This window comes from Lepisosteus platostomus, chromosome 28, assembly GCF_059453375.1.
Source record: "Lepisosteus platostomus isolate fLepPlt1 chromosome 28, fLepPlt1.hap1, whole genome shotgun sequence".
NCBI lineage: Eukaryota > Metazoa > Chordata > Actinopteri > Semionotiformes > Lepisosteidae > Lepisosteus > Lepisosteus platostomus.
Genome location: NC_142638.1, coordinates 7,044,775 through 7,068,816, shown reverse-complemented (window position 1 = coordinate 7,068,816; position 24,042 = coordinate 7,044,775). Strand labels below are relative to the sequence as shown.

The 24,042-nt window shown below is 45.7% G+C and overlaps 1 protein-coding gene across 1 annotated transcript in view; it reads right to left on the bottom strand.

Annotated features, from left to right (window-relative positions):
• The window catches only part of thrab (thyroid hormone receptor alpha b), a 142,764-nt gene extending 120,082 nt beyond the window's left edge, over positions 1-22,682 (bottom strand). The window contains exons 1-3 of the mRNA XM_088623266.1: positions 22,604-22,682; positions 21,315-21,403; positions 20,495-20,633 (exon numbers count right to left, since the gene is read on the bottom strand). The gene's annotated coding sequence lies outside the window, so the exon portion shown is untranslated. The remainder of the gene's footprint in view (positions 1-20,494; positions 20,634-21,314; positions 21,404-22,603) is intronic.
• Positions 22,683-24,042: the final 1,360 nt, after the last annotated feature.

The following is a 24,042-nucleotide window of genomic DNA, read 5'->3' as shown; positions in this document are numbered from 1 at the left end:
TGTTTCAGCCCCCCCCCCCCCGTCTTCATCTCACAGATGAGCCCTCTGCACACAAACCATCTCCAGTCAGCTCCTCCGCTGTTCAGAAACCCAGCAGCTAATTGCAGAGCAAGCTTCAGACTGCACTAAATTCGTATGGTTAATTCATCTATTCATCCCACTCATTTATATTAAACTTTGAGCAGTGATTAATTCTCTATTGACAACCTCCTTCACCCCCCCCAGCTCTCCAAGGCTTCACATGCCAGTGAAGGGAGCGACCAAGTGAGAGATCAAGGTGACAATTTGCACATGCTTTCAAAGCTACACCACTACGTGTACATCCCATAAAGCAGCACAGCTCTTTAATTAAATGCCAATGCGCCGTTTTCAATCTCATGGCTCCTGAAATACCATCCCTCGCCAAATACCTTGCTGATATCCAGAGCTTGCCAGGCTAGCTGTGATCTGGTCACGCTTTCAGCATTAGGGGAACTCACGACTGCTGCATCAATAGGCAGGTGGTCAGAGGTGCTAGCGACCCCTGAAACTGGGGAAGTGGTCCAAACCTCCCACAATCCCCTAAGCAAAGATGTGTCTCCTCTTTTCCCGTCTCAAGTAATCCAAAACAATTTCTGCCTGTGTCTGCTGGTCCGTGTGAAGCTGCAGTCTGTGAAGTCCCCCATTGAGATCCCTGGATCTCATCCAGCTGTTTCTTGAAAGCAGGCGGGATATCGGCTTCAACAGCATGGATGATTGCTTAGACTTGCTTACCCTAATTAACATTAGTCAGGAGATTAGTTAAACTACTGCAAAACGCACACTATGTACATTTTACTTTTGTGTCAAAACCTACTTCTTTAATATCCTCTCACCTGGGACTTCCTTTTCTCTTTTTCATCCCAAATGTTGCCATTTAGGTGGAAGAATGTGTTAAGAGAAAGTGCTGCAAATAAAAAAGAAACCTGCATTGGATGTAATGCAGTAAGGCCTCCACATACCACAGGCCATTAAAACTTAAACGCTTTACGAAAGCCTGCAGTCTTCCAGCGAGGAATCCCGATAGAATCACTACTGTCGCCATATTTTAACTGCACTTCCATTGCAGAAGAGTTAGATAATGCACCCCTGGGGGGACTCTTTTCAAATCCTGGGAGATAAATCAAACGTGTCCAGCCAAGATCTCCACGCACTACAAGTGTTAACACTTTAATTCTGATTAAAAGGTTACAGATTTATCTTTAACTAACAAATCAATATTAAAACTATTAGAAATGTCTTAGGAAGATGCAAGTAACTTGATCTAAAAACTGCTCTGAAAACACAACCTGGTGAAAAGCATCCCCCCTCCCAAGAACAAAGCACAGTTTTCTCTGGGATCATATTAAAACCATTTAAAAGTTCAGAAATGTTTTTCTCAGGCCCAGCAGATGATCAGATAGATTTCTCTCAAGTGGAAGACACCCCCTTTATCAATCCAGTTTAGAGGGGAAAATGCATGGCTTTAAATCTGAACTCGAACCTGCGGATCTAGCAAAACCAGGTCTGATTTTGAGTGGGGTGGACTTGTAATACTGGACAATGAAGACAGCAGGCTTAAAAACTTAAAAACACACTTCACTGCCAAAGACTTTCGAGAAGTCCATACAAGGGGAAAAAAACAAAACATAACTGAAATTCTTGGTACTGGATGCAGATTCTTGAGAACAGCAGCTCATGTGAAACATGTTCCTGAAAATACAGAGCAAACCTGCCTGTCAGGTTAAGGCTGCAGTCTGCCTGTGTGGCTCCAGCTCTTGCCTTGCCCTACACTGATGCCTTTAACCAAGAGATCACCAAGGCTAATCATACATCCCTCCCACAAACACAAGCCCCCTAGTCTTCCTTCTGACCACCTGGCTGCTCTTTGGCTAGGAGAAGGTGGTATAAGAGTGATGCATCTATCCAAAACCCTCCATCACATTCAGTATACAGTGGCAGTGAATATGGCAAACTGCACTGCAGGCAGAACTGCTCAAGACACTGTCCAACTCCCGGCCTTCGGAACTCGAAATCTAAGTATGTTGAAAACATCAGGGCCTTGAAACCTGTGGGAAAAGCTTGCAAAAAGGCTTAATACGGCCTGTGCACTTGATTACTGTACATTAGTAACTGCACTGCTAACACATCCCCTTTAGATTTCCTTATGTACAGTCTTTGGTGGTGCATGTATACTGAACAGAAGTCATGAGTGTGCCCTAGTGTGCATCCATGTGTTTCAGGACTTCATGTGGTGGGAGGGGCCAGGAAGCTGTAACAGTGAACGCTTAAGCTGCTTCCTGTCTCGTGCTGCTCTGCTGAGCACAATGCATGCCTGTGTCATATGTAATATTTATCAGCTGCATCATCTCCAGGCCCAGAGAGCTAGGCAGCGTGGTGGTGGTGTGGCAGCCTCACAGGCATCAGAGTCAGCTTCCCTTTAGAAAAATGTACCAAAAGCTACAAAAAGCATATTGCTGCTCTCAAATTATTCTTTTCACAAATTAACCTTGTTACATTCTTCTGGACTGTCTTATAAAGCAGTTTACAGGATCTTAACGCATCAATACCTTAAACGTTACTAATAAAAGGGAAACCAAGGACTACTTGAGGGCCAACAGAGAAGCAAGTACCTCAGGACACAAGTGGGAATGCAGAGGAAGAGCATTCAGGCCGTCATACAAGAAAAATGTCTTTACACAAAGAGTTGCAGGGGTGTAGAACAAACTACTCATCCATGCTGATGAAGGAAGATTCCAGGGCTGGGCAAGGTGCATGCACCAAGAGGCTACTAACAAGTCATCATTCGCCAGCTGGCTTTCTTGTATTTTCAAATCATGTTCTTGTTTTGGCAGGAAGGGTGTTCTGTTTCCTCCCCGGCCTCAAATTCCCAGCCTCTCTACAACACCCTACGGCAAGGAGAATTTTTCACTGAGCCCACCCCCCCTTCTCATTTTCACCACTGTTCTTTCTGAGCCAAAGTAGTTGCAGTTGCTCATGCGTGTGTAAACCTCACAGACAGTGCACTGACAGCAGAGCCCTGTGCGTTTACCCACACAGGCCCAAAGATCCAAATCACTGGCGTCCCTCCAGCCCTTCCTTTCGGGTAGTTAAATTATTCATGAAATTATTTCTGCAGGATGTCATGCTTCTTTCTACAGATGCTCTTTCTGAAGCCCATGTATTGACAATGCCCCCGTTTTTAGGCTCGAAACAACCTGAAAGGGACATTACAAACCTGCAAAATAAAGATCCTCTCTCCCCTAATGAGCCTGTTGACACAGAAGGAGGAACACTGAAGGATCTGCCAGCCACCCGTCCCACACAGGCTTCAGCGGCTTCTGTGCTCTGCCAGGTTTTTCATTTCTTGGAAGGGCTGAGTAACCCGTCATCTCTCACCGGTGGGAAAAATAACTGGGGTGGCCAAGGGCAACCTCATGTGTGTCTTTTTTTTTATCTTTCTTCCACCAGGGAAAAAAAAACATACCCCCACACCCCCCCCTCCAACCTCCACCCTCACTTTCAAAAGCACACAAGTAACCAAGCACCACACCTTACACACAAAGTCATGTCCCCCATTACTGAAGAGATGCACAGTGGTTCTGAATGTTTACACAGGGACTAGGAACCACCACCCTCTCTGTACTCCACTCAATCTCAAGGCTGGCACTATCTAGTCATGCAGCCCCCAGTTCCCGCTCTGAACGAGAGGGCTCAGGTCATCCCATACACACACATCAATATCCAACATGCATGCAGCCACCCGCAAGCGTCTGCACAGACACATCATCCGAATACACGCACGCACGCACGCACGCACACTACAATAGCAGCTCTGTTTGTGCCTGGCAGGAGATCAAAGCATCGGCACTGTATTCCTTTTCCAATGCTCACAGCAGGTGGGAATGATTTGATGTGGACAGAGAGCCAGATTTCAGTCACGTCTGATATTTCTAACAAAGAAATCTGGAGTTTAGCAGTAGGACGTGGTACTTATTCCTGGAATTTGTGCAAAAATCATTCTAGGAATCACTGCTCTGTTTTCAGACGTTTCCTGAACCAACACTACCCAACTCTATCTTCCCACTCCCGCAGTTCTGACACCATAAGACATGTTTTAGTAGAACCAAGGCCACAAAACTGCCATGTTCTCATGTCAAGACTTGGTTTACAGCAACGCTCAGTATTTCCTTATTTTGTCTTACGAGAGACATGACAAGGACACACCCTTTTCTTAGAAAGAGCAGACCACCGTGGTCGCAAACCTGCTGCCAATATCACACAGCACCCTGTGGTCGCAGGTGAGAGATGCACGTTAAAATCCTTCCCCTTTGTCTTGGCTAGCTTTCAAAGTCATCACACATAATTTTCACACTTTCTTTCTTACCAAAAACTCACACATTGAAACCTACCTCTACCTTACATGTCACAAGCTCACTCCCCATAATTTCTATCCTTTTATTTCATTCTGTTGATGCATGTTTTTGCACTTCTGATGTTGTTTTTAAACATTACCTGTTACCTTTTTGTTGTTTAGCACATTGCCTGTTGTAGTTTTTTGCACACTGCTTGTTGTCTCTGTCTTTTTTTTATTATACAATTGTATTGTTGTTTTTTTTGTACTACATATCGTCTGAGAGCTAGCTAAACAGCATTTCGTTATACCATATACCTGTATATGAGTACAATGACAATAAACTTGAAGTTGAACTTGAAGAAGAAAAGAGACTGCTGAGATCTGATCTCAGAGCTAACAACACTGTTTTCTGGGAGCTGTATAACCTTTGCCCATAAGCTGCTGTAACAAAGTTATTGCGAAGTAAATGTGGGGAAACTGGGCTATCTCTTAATAAGAAGACTTAAAAATAATGCATGTAGCAAGGAGTTGCAGAAAATGCAGGGTGTCGCCATGCAGAAATAAGACTAATTCTTATCTTATCTGACGCTCTTATCCTGGGCAAGTTAAACTCATTGATTAATTTATACAGCTGTCACTCATCCAAAGACAGGAGAAATACCCCCCTGTTTTGTTTTTTTTGCATACTGATTTCGGGAATCACTTCTACAGCTTGATCTTGCTGGAGTGACCTGGGATAAGCGCCTCAAGGCTCCCCCTGCCAGGAGATGCTGGTACTGCACCCACGGTAGACTTTACACCTCCGACTACACTGGTCCAGAGTCCCAACCAGGAGTCCACACAGTCTCTCCCCTTGTTAAATCTTTCTGGGATTTTTCAAGGCAACCTAAATAGCCACAGAACGTCCCCAACAAAGACACAGCTGTGAACTCACAAGGCGAGACTAACACAGTATGGAGGAACACTTGAACCCCTCTGCACCAGTTCAAATGGAAAATGATGTGAGCATGTAAATTGTATCAGGGGAGGAGAAAGCAATTCAGAATTAACTTATTTCAACACTAGAATCTGAAATGCTTGTTTGCGTACTAAGCCCCCCTCAATGTTTTGAATATGACGAAAGCATACTTGAGCACTGGTCACTTGAGTGGAGCTTATTTGTTGTTGTGACTTTATAAATCCAGAAGAAAAGCTTACAAGGATTTAAAAAAATTAAATTAGCAACTGAGTACAAGAAAGCATTTTTCTCACTTAGCAGCTGCAGCAGGAACCGGAAGTGTGACCGCAGATAAGGTTTCTTCGCAGCTCAAGCACAAGAAGCAGCGAGTCCCAGGAGCAGAAAAAAAATAAATTCACGGCTCAGAGAGCATTTGTCTCAGGAGGGAAACCCAAGTTAATTACAGGCTCTCCTTGTAAATAATAAAAGGCTGCTACCCTATAATTTTCATTTCACGTGTGTGTTAGTTCACGCATCTTCAAGATTAAACGTTAGCTCACTGATCCTCACCCTGTAATAGCTTGGCGTTCAAATCTGCTTCTTTTCAGGTGTGGTCAACCAAAACCTTGCAACTTGCACAGAGTGAATTAGAATTCACAGATTAATTAATGGGTCTTTTCCTATTCCAGTTCCCACTAAACTAAGACTGCCTCCCTGCAGAGGTACCCAGCTCTCTTGTGACTCACCCTACTCCCTTCTCCACCCAATCCCCTTTTAAGTTTGCAGTACCGCAAAAGACTGATCAATAACTTGTTTTACTGCACGTCACCGAATTCAACACTAATGGACGGTGATCACGAATCTGTTTTTACAATATGGCAGTAAATTTGTATCTCGGCACATGCACTTCTTCTCTGCAGTGTGCCATGATGATAAAGACTTGCGCCTGGTGACATTAGTCATGAAGGATTTACAGGGGACACAAAACCAACCAAAAATCACTGCGTGGCATCTCATGACCTCCAGTCTATTGAGAAAGTCAGTCCACTCACAAAACATTAACCCTGTCCATCGCCTTCTGTCATGTCCCCAGTCTGAAAACACGCAGATTACCAGGGAAAGGAAGGGTATACACGTGGATCAGAACTCTTATCCCTCCAGTTTTTGAGGGGTTATATAAACGCTAAATGGATTTGAAATGCAAAATAACCTGAAAGGGACACACACAAAAGTGAGCAACAGATCTGTGTGGTGTTGTTTTTCCCAAGCAAGAAACCAGATATTGTTTTGTAAGCGTGTGTAGAATGGGAGGCTTGGGGGACATTCGAAGAGTCTTTAAAAAAAAAAACACAAGAATGGTTTCTTCTTGGGTGGGACCTTTCAGCCAGCCATAGTGCTGACCACCATGCCACACCGGCCAAACTTTCCAGTGGTCTGCTCTGGGAAGAGAGACTGGGAGATCAGTCCATTGATCTGAGAAGGGGTGTTTAGTAAGTTTCAGATGGGTCAGTCGTCGGCACAGCAGAAAGGGGCCATACCATGCAAGCGTAGTGACATGAGAAAAGTTAGGGAAAGGTGCAAAGCAAAAGAAAAATGAAAGGGAGACGAAAGGAGAGGAGGATAATCAGTCAAATCCTTATCTCCACTTGCTGAAGGGCTGAAAAAGACCACTCAGGTTTCTGGCTGGTGGAGCTGGTCATAAACTGCAGATTCTTACTCCCTTGGTGATGTTAGGGAGCTGTAGGTTTTTCTCTTATTAATTCTCTTAGCTCAATAAATCCATTGATCCCTAACCAATATCACAACACTGACATTTTGAGAGCCCTCATCCTCTCCCTGCCACTGGCTCTTCAAGTGTCTGCTGTTCTTCAATGGGGGAGTCTCAATATCATTGCCTGCGTCACAGGGTCACAGGGTCACAGCTCTCACCCGCTGCACAAATAAACCACCCGACTGCAGCTCTCAGATATCGCTCCAGTCATGATAAACACTTATCTGCAGCAAGTCTTGCGCAATAAAAACAATTCCATCACTCAGCCACCTCCCCTCCCCCCCACAAGGAGGAAAAAAACAGCAGAGAACCCATTCTGACAGAAGTAGCTTTCAATTCTGCAGGATAAGAGCTTGCACAAAGGTCAGAGTTGCTTTATTTCAATAAAAATAAAATGGAAAAGGTGGTACAAGAAGAAGTTATAGGTCTGGTCGAAACAGCAGAATGAGGAGCAGGATGCTCCTGAGAGGCTCAACGATCGAAGGCACCAGTGAAGTCCAAGCATTGCTGGTACTGCTTACCACTGCTGGTAAGGTCTGTCTGTGAAAGTACTATATGTTAGCAGACAAGAGTGACCGGGATCTTTCAAGGAACACCTGCATGTCATGATGTAGGAGAGGAGGGCAGGCCTGAGCCAGATACTCAACTGGGTGCACGACCATGACCGCTGTGCTCAATGAGGCTGCAGTGAGGTCTGAGCATCATCACAGAGACCTGCACGAGTGCCCCCTCTATTGCCCCAGCTCCAGCGCCAACACACAGGGGCTCCAAGACGATCAAGAGGTGGGAGGCCTGCAAAACATGCATTCTTCTCTCTTGTATGGTTAGCGCAAGTGGTATGTCTAGCATTTGGGAAGATAAAAAAAAAGGCAATTCTATTTAAAAAAAATTACAGCAGATAATTTATACAAGGAAAATGTCTTGTGGGAGGTTAGAGGAGAGCTGGGCTTCACTGCTCCAACAGAAACAGGGTAGGAGGTCAATGCTCTCTTCTTGACAGTACATTACTGCAGGTTTGGAGCAGAGATCAATGAAATCGTATACTGCTACACCATGCACAGAGGAAAGGGGGGCTGTCAGGCAGTCCTGTGAGCGGATGAGGGGTGTATATTATAAAGTTTCAGATGGGTAAGCCAACTTTAAGCGGCACAGCAGGGAGGCGCCACGCAATGCCAGCATGCTGACAGCGTGGGAAAGCGCCACTCCAGGGTGCCAGGCCCGTGCCAGCTAAAGCTCAACACCGCTGCCCTTTCACTGCCACGGCATGAGGCACTCATCCAGAATTTGGTTGCTTTACGACAGAACACCACGCGGTCCTACGGCAGGCATAGGCAAATAACAAGGAGCTGTGCAAATCCCATTTTCCGTAATGAACAGCCCTCATTTTCTGAATGGCTGTCGATACAAAAAGAAGACACTGTGGAGCAGTCTCTATACCAGATCACCAGACAACTTCGACTCCAGAAAGAGGAAACTACTGGAAGAGCACTTAAAATGAGGACCAGAGACACTTCTTCACATAAAAAAAAGCATTGTAGGAGACTGTAGGACACATAAAGTGAGGCCCCCATTTTATTTGCCTCCTCTTGGCAAGAAAGGTGTCCCATTGGCCAAGCAAATTCACCACAAGAGGAGCCCTGCAAACCCCTTACCTGTAGACCACAAATATTTCTCAGCCACCGTGTGACATCAGTATCCCCTCAGAACAGAGTTTTGAAACGAAATGAAATGTTCACATGAGAAAACATACAAAGGACAAAGGGCAGCCCCTGAGCAAACTCACCTCAACACTTTCTCAAAATCTCTCACCGCTTTCAAGACAGCTGCTTCTGCTTATAATCTCAGGGCCTCGTTGACACGCACCCTGGGACTTGCCATCCTGCAGCCATATCCAAAGCAAGTCTGTTACCCGCCAGCTCAACGCCGAAGAGAAACAACACCAGCAGAAGCATCGCGGGGTGGGATGGGGGGAGTAAATGGTCTTTGTGTTGTTTCTATACAGTTAATATTTCTCTCCTGTCCACAACACTCAAAACTGCCTCCACCGAGCCAAGAGTCGGGGGCCACACAATCTCTTATCAACAAAGTCTTTGCTCATTTTACCCAGCAGCCTCCTCCCCCCTTCCAATCAGGGTTGACAAGACTTCTGTACTGGCAAGGACCCGCACACCAAGTCCTAAACCCCATACAGATGCTCAGACAGAGCCTCCAGTCCTCCCTGAAAAGCTACTGCCTGTTTCTGCCTGGGAATTGTACTCTGGAATATTGTAATCTCTCTTTCACCTGCTTGCACTGTGAGCTAGAACACATCATGCGAAGCTGGTACAGAGCAGGAGAGTTGAAGGAGGATTTCGGCGCATCTGAAGACCTGTATTCCTGCTCTGTCTGCTGCTGAATTGGCTGCCGTTAATTCAGCACCCCTTGCTACCACCCACGTTCCTCGAGGAAAGACTGATTGGCAACCTTAATAATGATGTCAACCCCTATGATTATAATTAAACAGCTTTCGCTCCTTTAAAATTGATTAGCAGCGGCGCCTCTTTGTTTGGATAGAAATTTGGTGGCGCGGTGCTCTGTTCCAGAGACGCCACAGTAGATAAAAACAAGCCACCACGACTGACAGGGAAGAACCCAGCCACACACTCCCTGAGCTGCAGTCACGCCCACAGAGCTGTGTGGAGTTATCTCTCTGCACACCTTGCGTGGACTTGAAGATGCATTGCCTGTAATGAAGTGCAGATAGGGCATTATAAATTTCACTAGAGCATGGATCACCAGCGCAAAATGATTTTTAAATCAAACAGCTATATCTGAACTGCACAATTTCTCATTCATATACCACCACCCCCCCAAAAAACATATTCTGTATTCTGGATCTTTCCTTAACAACCCTGCTTTTTACTGCCCCCGCCTAATAAAATCAACTGTTGGTACTTTACACAAAATAACACTACATCACCAGCCTTTGATGCACTGCAGGTATCAGGACATGGTGATTCAAAACCTGCTTTCATCTCCAATATCCCATCACTTCAGTTTTTTAATCCGAGTCCTAGCCTAGCATTACAGCTTTTTGAGTGGTTTATTTCCTTGGTTTGGACTCCATTTTCTATTTAATCTCAAGCTTTTAAATTGATATTACTGTACGTACTACAAGAAAGGCTCTAAATTAGAGGAGGTATTCAGGCCCTCCTGTGCCCTTTGGTTGATAGCAGTGATAGCAGTACTGCTAATCCCTCAATTTAGAAAGCTAGTCAAATTCACACATGATGCCTAACTATACTACAACCTATTTCACGGATTTAAACCGGATAGAGCAGTGGTCTTAATGCAGACACCTGCAGTACTCCACTTATGACTCCACTCCACTTACTGCATTCACCTCCTCAGTACAGTTTTGCATTAATCAGTTCACAAACCAAATACATGTGTGACCTGAGCTGTCTACCGCCTTCAGTTCATGAATGAATCTCTTACTTGGAGCTTTAATCGAAAGTCTACCGTCACAATCTGTGAAAGTGCAAGACAGCAGCTTACAGCAATGACTAATGAAAACTGCAGTATGTAAAACCCAGCATCAACCAGAGTCACACCAGAGTCTGCCACAGTGCAGTGAAGAGACCTGCAGACCGAAAACAGGGTGAAGAGAAAAAAAAGGACTGAGAAAAGAGGAAACTGGAAAAAACTGGAGCAACATAGCACCATGTTAGAACTGTACTGCTGAAAAACTAAGTTCATTAAGATTAATCTCTTTAGTACTGGACAGGCAAATTATTTCAAAATCATTATCAAGTCTATCCAAAATCATCAAATTGACAGACAATTTCAGGATAAAAAAACGAAACATGGTCCTAGTGACAAAAGTGGTAACTACAAGGGAGTGCATCCTAGACTAGGAAATGAAAGCACTTCCTCACACAAAGGTTGGGGAGATCAGTCTTTTATGCCAATTTCTTGAAAACATTTAGGAAAAGGGGTGTGTGAGATTCTTGGAATATTACAGTGTGTTAACAACCAAATAAAGGCCAAACTCCTCTGCCATTACAATAATAACCAAGTTAATCAGTGTCCCTAAGGCTAAGAAAACATCTACAGGGGTACAGTAGCTCTGAATACAAATCTACAGAATAAGTCTTTTCCTCCACAGTGTTCAAAAACAATATACTGTACGTGCTTCAAATATGGATCTGACATCAATTCACGTGGTAGGAATTATCTTGTTTGGCTGCACTACAGTTATCATTTTGACAGAACAACATGTACCCACACTATAAACAGTCTGCCTTTGCTGCTTGCTAAAATGTTCCCCAAGGGACACCAGAGTAACCTAATTAAGTCACCGAGGGCACAGTGCTGCATGCAGTTTGTGCAAATTTACATGCCACATGAGCCAAATTCTTTGCAAATAATCACCATTTGCTATAGATCCTACAATACTGAAAATATCCCACCTGGAGAAGAACCACCTTCATTCTCTGCAACAGGCGTTTCAGTGATCAGTCTGTTTAAATGAAATCATATGACCATGCAAATCAAAGGGAACTTGCATTTCATGAATCTAATTTTTTGCTTAATCTTGAGGATGTGGAACAGTAAAGAATGACTCACTGTGAAAACGGATGTTGCTGGCAGCATAGAAGGACATTCTTCATGCAGTGAACAGCCTCGTAATTTGGGAAGGTAAGGGTTGTAAAAGCACCTAAAGTTGCTTAGTAAAGGTAGAGAGAGGGGAGGTTGTTATTACTTGGTAAAGGTCCAACAGAGTGAGGGCATTCTGTGCATAGAGAAGTACAGTATATTTACAAGGTGCTTCTAAAGTCAGCTGGCCAATATCAAATAACCATCACGAACACTGTGATTCAATGGAACCTGTCACACTTACAAACATGAGAGAGCACACAGCCACCTGCAACAGCAGGGAACAGTGGGGGACACCGACATCTCCTCCCCAACATTAAGTTTTTTTAAAACACTGTTTAAGGGTTAGCAGAAAGCATGCAAGAACATTGTTTTTGCACAAAATCAATCTTCTGAAATGACTGTGGAAATTATCCATCTGGCCCATCTAGCTGATTCTGTTTTGAGAGCTAGGGTCATTTTGAGCGGCTCACCCGTCTGTTTCAGTGACTGCCTTCAACAGTTTCACTGGGTAGCTTGTTCCAGACACCCACTACCCTTTGTGTAAAAAAAAGATATCCTGTCAGGTTTGTGTTTCACTGAAGAAGTCCATTAGGTTGACTTTCAATGATTTTGAAAACATGTATTCCACATTTTTCCTCAGGTTGAAAAAGAGGACTAAAAGTCGTTTGGTCTGTCAGTGTAGGACATTCATTTAAGCCCTGGAATATACAGACTGATTCCAGAGCAGCAATACCTTGTTTGCAGCACGGAAACCAAAATTGTCCACAATATTCAAATGAGGTCTTAGTCTGACTAGCGCATTGCACATGGTATTTTTTAACCTTTTTAATCTTACACAAATTTACTGGATAGAAAATCATGCTCAAGGTGTTTCGTCTTATATTTATAGTTTATGTTCTTGCCACCAGCAAGTAACGATCAGCCAGGTTTTTCTAATATTTATCTGGGTCTTTTAAAAACTTTCTTTGCAGCTTCTACAGTGCAAATCTGCCAACATAATAATATGGGGCTCACCTTTGACCTTAACTAGTTTTCAACCTATACCAGGATCTAGATCAATAATATACATTAGGAAAAGCAGTGGTCCTAATAAAGAAACCTGTGGTACTCGACTAATTACATCACGCCAGTTTGACCTCTCATCTTCATAATATAAATGTTTACTGCAATGGCTCTGAGCTACATTTCAATAAATTCTGTTGCATTCATAGAGGTTCCTTTCAATGTAAATGTGTGTAACAGAGAAAAGGTGACAAAAGAGAAGAGAGAAGGAAAGGGACAGAGAACCACTAAGGGACGAAAGCAAAAAACAAGACAAGGGTTAAGGCAAAGGCACCTCAAAGCCCATTTCTTGTTTTGTGCGTACAATTTAAAATTGGAATGCAAACCACTGCTTCACTGACTGCGCACACTGTAGGTGTGATGCTCTGCAGAGAGACAGAGGCACAGAGCATCGCCTTCTCCTTTATTGGAATCTGTTTGTCTTGCATTTCCAATAACCTGGTTTAGCCTCTAGGGCATCTTTGTGGCTTTTAGTTTTATGTTGTACAACAGATCTGCTGACAAATATTGTTTAAGCCTAATAAACCCGTGCGCTTTTATGCTGTCTGAAACACAAAACAGCAGCGCTTAAAAAAATGTAATGGCTTGCAAAAAAAGACAGCCAGCGTTGCATACTTATTTCCTAATTAGGACAGTTTGAAAATGAACAATTACAGGTTAAAAGGAGGAGCACTGTGTGAAAATGAACACTGAAAGCTTCAAGTCCTCTTGTGGGAGACCGTAAGCATCTACTAGCAAGCACACAAGCAGGATAGCCTTCCCTATAATATTCTTGCGTTCCTGTGTTAGGACATTTCATCTTCCCCCGCCTGGAGACACGAGGAGCTCATCCACATGCCAATGTGCCTTCAGGGAGGCAGACAGATGTCGCGGTCTCAACAGGCTTCCAACAGAAGCAAAAATCTGTTCCGGACCAAAACAGGAATCCCACGTCTGACAGCCACTCCACCCCACTTTGTGGCTCCCTAGTTGTGCAGGTACCCTGTCTCTTCCTTCATTCCTTCATTCTCCGGCTTCTCTCTTCCCAGCAGCTCCTGGCATTTTTCCAGCACCTTCGTATCTTTTTCTTCTCTCCATCCATCCTCGTGCAGCCTTCCCCATTCCCTCACTATGCCTTTTCACCTTCATTCCGATCTACAGCTCCTCTCGATCTCTATGCTGCCCCTGCCCTCCACACTCTTTATCCAGGTTCGGGGACTGGAGACAGATGCATGGTCATGATGGAGGGCTTTAGAGTTCCAGTTAGCAGCACTTAGGCACGCAAATTTGAACATGCACTTTCAATTAACACAACCCATCCCCAAGGACCCCGATCATTCACTGCGCAGCTCCCAGCAGCCAGCAATCAATCCTGCATTACTGAAGGCTGCTAAAGAGCTATAAGGCACTTTTCTTTGCACCTGCAGATTTAACCCTTTGACTTCAATTACAGGCCCATTACTGATTGGTTAACATCCTAGACACTGTCTTACTCCCATTCAGATCAAACAAGAACACAACGATTTAATTAACAGGCAAGAACAGGAGCCTGAGGAAAGCAGGTCTGGATCTTTGGTTTCGGCTACTGAAAGGAATGCTCCATCTTCCTTCAAGAAAATAGCTGGAGGAGACCCTTGGATTCATTTACTACTATACTGTAGCAATCAATCATGTCCTCCTCTCATTTGTAGACTGTTTTTAACCAGGGCTCCACAACGCCAGTCGTGGAAGGTTGCATTCATATCATAGGTCTCTTTGTACTTCCAGAACATGAAGAACAGATGATAAATCGGCCAGTTAAATGAAAAATGAGATTAATAGGGAAGAGCTCAGACTACAAAAAACCTGTGGACACTAAGAGGACCAGAGCTACTGCAGTGGACGTTCAGTTGCAACAATGAAGATAAAGTCCAAAAGTCCAAAACAAGAAAGAAAACCAGTAACAACGTAACAATCTCTCGTCAAAGTCAGTTGAAGGCTATGTGTCTTACTACTGTGCTCGTCCGCTGTGCTGTACTTGACTGAAGGGGAAAGAACACATCAGTGGAGAAACGACAGTGGGAGGATGCAATCCAACACAAGGACTGTATATTTCAATAAAATACTTTCAATAAAAACTCTCCTTCCAGAGATTGTACAAGTACATGCAAACAAGTGGCTTTTCTTCATAGAAACAGTTTTTTTTAATTAAGGTATGAGAATTGTGTTCAGTTCTGCTCAGTCCGCGTAACGGGTCGTAGTTATTTCTCAATGTCCAAGACACTCCACTCCCCCACCCCCAGCCCTCCCCACTAGTGACAGGTAAACCCAGGCTGTGGAGCACTCCAGCACAGAACCAGGACAAAACCTCTACACACTGCGGAACATCCCACACACTGACCGCCTTCCCAGCAGCAGTGGGCGGTTATGCATTTCCAGCATCTGATCAATTATTCAGGACTTAGGAATAGCAGTGCTGAAGGATGCCAAGTGCATCTTGTCACTGCTTTGAGCCTGCACTGCTGCCTGACAGAGGCCTCCAGCTCCTAACGAAGCAGGCACTCTCCCCCCGGGGGACGACGTCATGCGACGCCCCTTTAAAATCGACACAAGCAAAAGCCCATTTTCAGGTAAAAACGCACACAACACAGAAACTCTCCAGGTTGGGAAGCAAGGTGTAGCATCACAGGCGCCGAGTGTTCTGCCTCATCTGTCCCTCAAGCGCAGTTCACAGGTGACACTGATCACACATCCCAGAGCCCTCGTCTCGTCTCAGTCCTGCAGTTCCCCAATCTGCTGTGGGTTTCTGTACAACTGCAGATTTACACCAGCAGCTAAAGGAGACATCCAGACAATTATTCCTTCCGACAGGAGCGCACTGTATGAATCATAAACACAAGGTTTAACACTGAAAACAAAAGAGCCTTATGTGTAAGACTGTACTGCTGCTACGGTATCTCACCTGACATGTGTTGGCTTTCCTCTTAACCAGAAATGGAAACTCTTACAGTACCCCTAGCTTCGCCCACGTTACATTGCAACATATTTATTACCCATTTGCTACAGTATGTGCAATATGCTGAACACTGCAACTTTGTACTTGTTGGTCAACCCCAGGCTTTAATCTCTACAGCTACATCAGAATTCTGCGCGTGTACAGTACATCGGTGCCTGCTCTAAAACATCAGCATCTTATTTCAAGCTTCCTTTCACATCAATTTTAAAATTCCTTCACAAACATCCAAATCCGTCTTATCTAGTGTAAGTGCTTGATCACTGTGCTGTTGTTCATTACACACACTTCAGATATCTTCCAGAGGCTGCCAGAGGTTCAACTGAAAATAGCAGAAAGTAGGCGAGATATCAAGCTCCCTCTCAAAGGGAATTTGCCAGTTACTGACTAATATTTTATCAGACCGAGACTTCTAGATTATCAAGGTGTTTGAGGTCAGATTCTGTTTGGATGGCCTATTTACACCACATGTAGTAAATGCAAAGACTGTGGCATTCCCCCTTATGAAGGTTCACTGAAGCAAGATTCCATGTAAAGATATCATTGTTTGCCACTTTACTCTGCTTAAAGGGCAAGTAAAATATTTAACTTTTCTAAAGGCAGCTTAACACGTTCTGTGCAGAACGGTAACAGGCTTTCTGAAAGCCTCACACAACCACGTTACACACCCAGCCCTCATGCCCTGCCCCAGCACCCACAAACTGGGAGCTATATCTTTGCCCCAGCACACACTCACTTGCACAAAAAAAAAACATGATTCTGCCACACGAAAAAGATCAGAATAACAACTTTTCTTTAAAGAGTTCAGGTCGGGAATGAGTGGAGACATAGCACTGCAGCTACTCTGACGCACGTGGAGAACGAGGGCGACTGGCCCGGCCCGCCCGGCCTGAAAAGAACCAGACAAGAACACAAAGAGGAAACTGAATTAAAGCAGAAACAAAGGGGAATGAGCGCAAAGCACAGGAGCAGATCAGACACAGGATGTCTTGTCACAGCATTCCATTTATTCCCCCCGAAAAAAGAGAGGGATTAAGGTCTCATTGATGGAAATAACAGGTGAATTAAAGCAGCCCCAAGCTGGTACGCGAGCAGGGCAGCCGCAGCAGGCAGGAACCGGAGGCAGGCTGCGAATCAGGAGGGGAGATGCAATGAAGCCACGGGCAGCAGGAGATTACAGCACAGGGGAGCACCAGCCTCCATTAACACCGGCTTCACAAAGCCGACATCAAAGCGATGCCGGGAAGAGGGGAAACATCAGGACAAGGACAAAAGACCGGGGATGATAATTCACTGAAGTTAATGGAACCAGAAGAAAAATGTATGTATGCATGTGTGAGTCCGCTGGGCTCTGCGACATTCAAGGACCTCTCTCTCTCTGTTGGGGCTGTGCAGAAGAAGTTGCAACAAGGGTGGAAGTTTGCAAAGTAACAGCATGGTATCCCAACACTTAAATGTTTTTATACCATGTTACACACTGCTGCAAGCAACTCAGAAGAAATCGGTGTTAAACATTTGAACAGAAATTGCCTTGGAAACAAATATCTAGATTGGGCATATTGCAATACTTACTGGGGGCCTGTGGTCTTTTCTACTCCATTAACTAATCCCTTGTGAAATATGCCACTGACAATAACATAATTAACAAAACAGGTGATTAACAATTGCATGGCTGTGACCGCCTCCTGAGCGGCCTCTAGTGGTGGTCGGACTAACTGCACGATTCACCCAAGAAAGCAACAGGTGCTACTAGTTTCAAGTCTTACCGGCTGCATTTTTAATTCCTCTCTGTATACAAATGCAGTATCTGCATGTAAAATGAAAGTTCTTCCTTGTAACCAGAGAGATGCACATGGCTAGAGCTTATACTTATCTCTGCAGCAGGACAATAGACAGATTCCAAAGCAGATGGATTCCAGACTTGCTCCCTGCTCCAAATGGGACACTGGATTATCTTCAGTTTTGCCCTCGGGGCCAGAGAAATCATGTTCAAGTACCTCTTCTCAAGGATACCTCTTCTCAAGAAGAACAATGTCTACACCAGCAACTGAATGAGCAATCCTTTGCTCAACTGTCCAGAGCACTGACCTCTGCTTCATGCAGCCCCCTAAGATGAGCGCGCAGAGATACACAGTTTCACATTGCTGTGACTTTCAGTAGAGCTGGTTTTCATTTCTTTGAAAGGGGTTCCTGAGCCAGAGGGATGTGGGACCAAGGTTAATTTCTGTTGGTACCAACACACTGGACACGGGCATAACCACTGACAACGCAGACCTGTGCAAAGTCACAGTGTGCCCCACGGGGAGGAGGGTCACAGGGAGCCTGTGTGCGAGATGAGGACGCTCATTCCCCTGCACCAGCGCATGCAGACATGGGCTACAGCGAAGCAGCAGGAAGGATTATTAATTTAGTTTCTTCTGTTAATAAATTAACTAAGGAGCTGCAACCTCCCGGAGGAGCATACTTAACACCAGCGCTGTACAGACTGCGCTCCCTTCCACACCAATGAGCAGGGCAGAGAGAGACAATTAAATACTGATGCGCCTAGCCGAGCAAGCAGGCACCAGCTCCGCCGACTCAGGCGCAGGACAGGAACGGGAACCTGGAACCCCTCTGACGTCATACCTCTCCCCCAAACACATCCCTGTCCCAGTTACTGCTGGTTCATGCTCATCTAAAGAAATCAAAAGCCTTCTTTGTTTAACATAACAGGCAATGAAAATGCAGACAAGAAAGTGTTTACAGCAGCAGCTCATTCTGAGCGCTGATTAATTTAGTTGAATAAACACGTTACAATGGAACTACAAAGGCATTTTTAATCACAACTACAAGTTGTACATGACAACTACAGACTAACATAGGTTAAAAAAGGACAATGAGTTATAATGTCCTCAATGTGGATCACAGAGAGACAAATTCATCTGGGCCAGAAATGCAGCTGCAGGGCAGTCCTGGGTCTCGAGGACAGCTCTTTTCCCTAAATCCCTGCCCACCATCAAGCCATTCATTTTAGGACAAGCCACAGACTACACAGCCCCACACGGGAGATCACGCACCGACCGGGAGTGAGCGCCCCTCACAGGCAGCCCCGCATGCCTGCAAGCTCCCAGGAGGCTTCGGCGTCACAGGACCGAGAGCTCGGACGCAGCCCCCAGGTTTCCAGAGCGCCCGGTGCTTGAACGCATCTCCCCTGGCGTTAGAGGGCCTCGGGGCGAAGAACGCAATGCAGAAGATGGAGGCTGACGGAGCCTTGACCGCCACACTTTCCGCAGCTCCCCCCCCCAATCACGGGCCGCCCTCGGCTAAACTGCCGGGATCCGTGATGTATATCATCTCTGCCGAGAGAGGGGTGACTTTGCAGCTGCCTTGCCTTGCCCCCCACCCCCTCCCAGGCGTGGCTCCGCAGATTGCTGAAAGTATTAAATATGAATTACAGCAGACATTAGCGACACAGGGGAGGGGGGAGCCACACGAGGGCCTTTGGCAGCAGCAGTGCTTTTAGCCCGAGCCCAGCTGCAACGCTGCGTCTCAAGGACAGGAGCAGAAAACAGCAGCATCCTCTGGGAGGGAGGGAAGCGACCAAGATTAAGTCACCCGGGGGTGGGGGGGTGGGGGGGATTAACAGAGAGGGAAGGACTGAAGTGAATTACGATGAAAGAAGGAAAAGCTAGCTGAGAGTCAGGAAAAAGAAAAAATGAGGTGGACATGAGGGATCCACAGGGGCAGGGAGAGCGAGGCAGAGATCGGTAGAATGAGAGGAATACAGCAGGAAAGAGGCACAGGGCCGAGGAGGAAAAGAAGGATCCGAAGGAAGACAGAGAAGAAAGGAGAGATACGGGGAAGCTGGAAGAGGTGTGGGGAGGGGAAGAGGGAAGAGGGCAGAGTGGGGAAAATCTGAGATACGGAGAAGGATGGAGGGGTGGCGGGGAATGGGACCAGGAGAGCAGCACAGGGAACAGGCGTACCTGAGTAGAGCTGCAGAGCTTCCCTGCCACTCAGCACTTTCTCCAGGGCACAGAAGTGCACACTGTGCTCAGCGTGTTAAAACCCATTAGTGTAACAACAAGTTAAGCCAATTTAATATCCTCTGCACCCAGCGTTGTTGCTCCTGTGACACCAGTAATTGAATGAGTCTACGAGCTGCGAGTGATACACAGGAGTCAATGCGACACTCTGCTCCTCTCAGACGACCTCAGCACAGTATTTTCACCCCGCCCCCCCCAACACCACGGTGTTCCTTGTACCAGCCCTGTGATTTTTTTTTTACAAGAGTGTAACGAGGTCTTGGACTCATACTTTAAAACCAGCATAAAGCCAAAAGTTCCACATGTATACGTTGACTGCAATCAGGAGTTAAAAACAAAACAAACAGCTACAGATCAAACCTTAAAAACATTACATATATTCTGTATATATTCAAGTGGGGAGCTGCGTCAGCATGCGTAGGCTGCAAAGGAACAAGTAATAGGTATATTCTATGCTGAAAACGTGAAGAGAGAAAACTAAATGTTTCGGCTGTGAAGCCTTCTTCAGGTGTGAGGGAGGCTCACACCTGAAGAAGGCTCCATGGCCGAAACGTGTTTTCGCTCTTTGACCTGCATTCTAAAACTTGTTTTTCCCCTTTCGAAATGAACATTATGAAATACCTTCTCGGGAGAAATAACGAGGAATGCTGTTCTCCGCCGACTGACCTCTAACATTCTTTAAAGGAAGCCGTGGGTGCGTGCATCTCTTTTCTGCTGTGCCTGAGGTCTGTACCTTGTGGTGGCCTTGGGGACCCAGATGCCATCCGCCATCCCCACTGAAGCGCACTGATCTCTGTTCGTCCAGCGCCCCAGGTGCCCCCAGCCTCTCCAGGGGTCGCACATGAACTGCACTCAGGTCCACACGCTGGCCGCTGCAAAGAGCACAGGGAGCTACCATCACCAGGGGCCTGATTCATTGCATCAAGGACATCCCATGAAAGTGCAACTTGCACAAAGTTTTGCAAACAGAATAGAACAAGCTACACGGTGTACTAGAGGAGTGGGACCAAAGACACACCTTCTGGTCTTAACATAAACCAGCTCCACCTCCTCTGCAGCACAACTAACCCAAAACAAAACCTAATGTGTTTGGAAAATGGGACAAAATGCCAGATTGGCAGTGGTTTGCATTGCCGCCTCGCAGCGCGGGGACCCTGGGATCAATTACTGGGGAACTGTCTGTGTGGAGTTTGTATGTTCTCTCCGCATTTGTGTGGTTGTCCTCTGTGTGCCCCAGTTTCATCCCACTGTCCCTAGACATACCTGCCCCTGGCGTGCATGTGTGTGTCTGTCTGTGCCCTGCAATGGACTGGTACCCCACCCTGCACCATTGGCCTGCCCCAGAATAGGATGCAATTTGAAAAAAAATGACATTCAAAGTAGATGGAAGTCCATTCGGATAAAGGGCTCTATTGTAGCTGTAGTTATCTCCCATAGGGAGTAATGGCTACTCTCTAGCTGGTGCAATACAAGCGCCTTCTAAACATCAGCCCCAGCCAGTGCCAGGGCTGTGCATTCACACCACCCCTGTGCCAGGCTTCCTCGGGACCTACCTGCAAGAGTCATGTGCCACTGCCAGCAGCTCCGAACCCCTCATCCCTCACGCCCGGAGCGGGGAGATCGCCTGCCAGCAGTGCCAGCCCTGCAGGACGACAGGAGCACCTAACGGGAGGACGTGGCAAGGTGTTTGCGCCACGTCCCACAGCATCCCGCTGCGCGAAGCCGCCCCAGAGCACACGGAGCCGTGCTCTCCCCCAGCGCTTTCCAAACCCCCTCGGCTCTTAACCTCCTGCGGCACACCCGACAACTTCAAATCCCCAGCACCAGTACTGCAAACACATCGACACTTCCAGTATCTGTAACAGGAACTGACTACCAGTTCCACAAGAAATGTTTGATTTCACTTTTCATGCACTGAAACAGGCTCTCACTTCAATAGCAGGCTCAGGGGGTCGACACACAGTCCCGATCGGTGTGTTTTACACCTGATCCTGCTGCAGTCCGTGGCACAGGTTGGGAAGAACTGCTCTAGACTACAGATCTTCAGATCCTCCTGACCCAGGAGGGCGTCTGGTTTCATTCCACCCCAGACTGATTGAAAGACTTGATCTGAATCGACTGGTCGCTTGATTCGTCCGTGTAAGACAACAGTTTAAAGAGTCTTTACCCATCGAGGACTGTAAACTGCTAACAAAACGTGGTGAACGGCCCCCACATAATCCTGGACAGTAACTGCCTCGCAGAATCGTGCTCACTCCAGTGGAAGTTATTTTAGAGGGGATTACTTATTTAAACAGTATCCGGATGGATGTGTATTATGGATGAAAGGCAACAGAAAGAACATACAGGATTTTAAAACGTTGGATTCTAACATAAGAGACGTTTTATCAAAAACGTACTTGACGAGTAATGCTTCAGCGAGAATGAACCATTTCTCAAGACACTGATATCTATTTGTCTTTTTGATATATTTTAATGAATATTTTTTTAATGATTTTCCAACACCAGCGAAGAGTCCCCAACGACGCAACCGCAATACAGTAACCTGTGCGCAAGTTCAATTACTTTAAAACTGAATTTTGCCTTCTGGAAAAATGTAAAATAGCTTGATATTACTTTACAGAATGCTGAACTGTCCTAAAGACATATTAAACATGAATTTCACTCGCTTCTAGTAAAACTTCACGGTGGAACCTGAAGGAAACGTGGAGATTTGCTACTTGAAAACAGCGTTAAACCAACTAAATCGGTTTACTAGCTAGCTGATAGTACGTAAAATACTGAAATAACTACACGAAAACAAACACAAGAACAGTATTAATTAACTTCATTAACTTTATACCTTAACCAGAAAAACGTTCGTCTTCCACTCGACCGGAGGGAATCCCCGTTTCAGTCAGTGCTCAACGATTGGCTAAAGCAGAAAAGACCGTCCAATCAGAGCCTAGTCTAGTCTCCGTTACCATGACGACATGCCGCGCCAGAGCCCGCCTGGCGCGCGTGGTACAGGTTGCTGCGAAGGACGTCTTCTTTCGTTGGTGTATTTCACCATGTCCCCCACGGTGTTATATGTACTCTTGTTTGTATTGTATCTCCTTTTGTTGTTAAAATATATTTTTTAAAAAGTATTTCAGCATGTTTTCCGCAAAGCAACACGCTGTGTGGGTGCTCTCACCTAGAATGCACAGGACAGCCCAGCTGTTCACCAATCACCTGCTCAGACTCCATATTTATTGGAGTGGGTGGCGACCAATGAACGGCCTTACTTCTGGCGGGAAACGTCGACACACTCCCGCCCAAGAGAAGCCCCTCCCCTCTGTCGCCATATTGTTTTAAGTCTGTCCCAAAAAAGTCACCCATGCCCTCACTCCCCCTGCCCACCTAAGCTGAATGTTACAGTCACCTTTTCATCTTCTTTTTTCATTTTAAGTAGGTATGACTAAGAAAATAAATTAGAATGTATGTGCAATCATAGAGAATGTGCAATCATACAGATTAAGATGGGGACGGGGAGAGAGAGTCTTTCTACGGCTGTCTCTTGTGATCATCTAGTTTGGATTCACCCCACATCTCCGGCACACGTGACTAGACTGGGAGAGAGATCATCCAAGCCGAGCCCTGTGCCCCCAGGGTGATAAAACACAGAATCAGCATCACATTTTTTAAATAAATACAAGGAAGGCAAACTGACAAAAATGTCCTGCTGTGTGATGAAACCAAAAGACCAACAGGGTCACGTGCTTGTGTGTCGCTGCTGTTATTAGCAATATAGACACAGGGGGGCCTGCTGGGTGAGAGACTTCCATGATTCTCCCCTGGGGTTCAAAGGGGAACAGCAATGCTACATTTATATTTTGGAGTCCGAAAGAATCAACATGACAAGTGTATTTCAAACCACAACGAAAGTCGAACGTAAACAGTAATGTGAAAAACCTCCAATTTGCATCACAAAATTTACTGTCAGTGCAGTGGGGCTGAAGGAGAGAGTGTCTGAAGAAAGAGCTATTTAGTGCACGTACAATCCCCCCTCCCTAAATATTTCGGATTCAGAGGGAAACCTTACATTGAGCGTAAGGGACTTGTTCTCAGGGACACCCTGCAGACAGATAGATAAGAAGCATTTTTACATGAATGGGGGGTAGAAGAAGATGCGTTTCAGTTATGGCCGCCAACCAATACAGGGTCCATTGAAGTGAGATGCTTCAAACCCAGCTGCTCCTGGTCTCAAGGGGGAGAACAGGCTGGGTTAAAGGCTTCAGTAGACAGCAAATACCAGCTCGA